We start from the raw sequence: 1,930 nt of genomic DNA, 5'->3' as shown, positions 1-1,930 counted from the left end.
GGTTACTGGCAGCAGCGGGAGGTGTGGGCTGTATTCACTAGAAATGATTAAGCAGTTAGATAACATACGTACAAGAGGGCAGGGTGGGACTTGTCTTTCGATTTGCAGAAGGTGGAAGGTTCTGGTGCTGCGGTCCATGGCAAACACAACTGCGGTAAATCGTAGAATCACTACAGCGTGGAACCAGGCCATTCATCCCATCAAGTCCACACTGGCCCATCCGATGAGCATGCCACCCAGACCCACCCTATCTAGTTGTTTCTGCTGGTGAGTGAGACTAGGTAAGAAGATTTGGGGGAGTAGGTTTAAGACAGAGGAGAAGGAACTGCTTTTCCCGGAGAGTGGTGAATCTATGGAATTCTCTGCTCAAGGAAGCAGTAGAAGCAGCCATATTCAAGACATAGTTCGATGGGATTTTGTATGGTAGGTGAATTTAGGATTGTCAGGATAATGCAGGTCAGAGGAGCTGAGACGATGGATAGATGAGCCATGATCTTTATGAATGGTGGAGTAGTTCGATGGACCAAATGGCCTACTCCTGCTTCTGTTACTGCGCATGTATTAACATGCATTTTTCATGGCCAATCCGTATCAAGGCAGGTGAGCAATGTAGTGACGTGGAAATGAACACCAGAGAATGATAGAAAGGGAAACGGAAAGTAAATGTCCCAGTCCAAAGATGTGCAGGTCAGGTCAAATGACCATGCTAAATTGTCCATAGTGTTAGGTTCATTAATCAGAAAGAAATGCGTCTGGGAGGGTTACTCTTCAGGGTGTCGGTGTGGACTTGATGGGCCGAAGGGCCTGTTTCCACACTGTAGGGAATCTAATCTAATCAATCAAAACTGGATTCTACAGAAGACAAGAATTGAAACTGAAGACTGTTTGGCTGAATGTGTGCTGCAATGTAACAAAACTGAATGAATTGACTGCACACATTGAAGAGAATAATTATGATCTGAGACTCCTTGGATTGGATCCTTGGATTGGATCTGAATATTGAGAGGGTACGTGGCATTGAAGTTGAATAGGAAGCGAGGTAAAGGTAGAGGGTTGGCAATGCTAATAAAAGCACTAATAACATGGTACTCTGGTGTCAGCTCGGATTTCAGGTCCTGATTTCTCTGTCCTCTTCCCCCTGTTCCCACAGAGTAAGATGTTGTCTGTTCTCAGCTCAGCTGACTTTCTGCTGAAACTTTGAGCCCCTTTTACACCTTCCAGAGCAATAAAACATTCAGTCGATCAAGGCCCAATCCACAATGTTCTCAGCCTGACACCATCCAGACTGAGAGAGTCATCGGAGCAGGGAATAAAACAAGAAAAATGAAACAAAATTATACGTAAATGCACATTTTGCGCTTAAAGTATGTTCATTAGATAGTAAACCAGAATTAGGAGTCTCCCAGGATTATTATCATCCCCTACATGAGGAATTCTCTCTCCCAAACAATATTTACATTAACAGAAATAAAGCATCTGTTATCAATTAGACACAGAGAGATACAGCACGGAAATAGACTTTTTGATCCAACACATCCATGCTGACAAGATGTCCTATATAAATCTAGTGTCTCATTTGCAAGCATTTGGCCCATAGCCCTCCAAACCTTTCCTATTCACACACATCCAGATGCCTTTTAAATGTTGTAATTGTACCAGCCTCCACCACTTCCTGTAGCCTATTTACTCTATCCATGCCCCTCATGATTTTATAAATGTCCATACGATCACCCCTCAGCCTCCGACACTCCAGGGAAGCAGCACCATCCTATTCAGGCTCTCCTTATACCACAAACTCTCCAACCCTGGCGACATCCTTATCAATCTTTTCTGCACACTTTCAAGTTTCACAACATCGTTCCTATCCTACAGTAGGTGACCAGAATAGAATGCAATAATCCAAAAGTAGGCGAACCAATGTCCTGGACAG

Source organism: Chiloscyllium plagiosum, unplaced genomic scaffold, assembly GCF_037043375.1.
Source record: "Chiloscyllium plagiosum isolate Xiang-an unplaced genomic scaffold, Cpla_swu_hap1 HiC_scaffold_27, whole genome shotgun sequence".
Lineage (NCBI taxonomy): Eukaryota > Metazoa > Chordata > Chondrichthyes > Orectolobiformes > Hemiscylliidae > Chiloscyllium > Chiloscyllium plagiosum.
Note: the sequence above shows the minus strand (reverse complement) of the source record.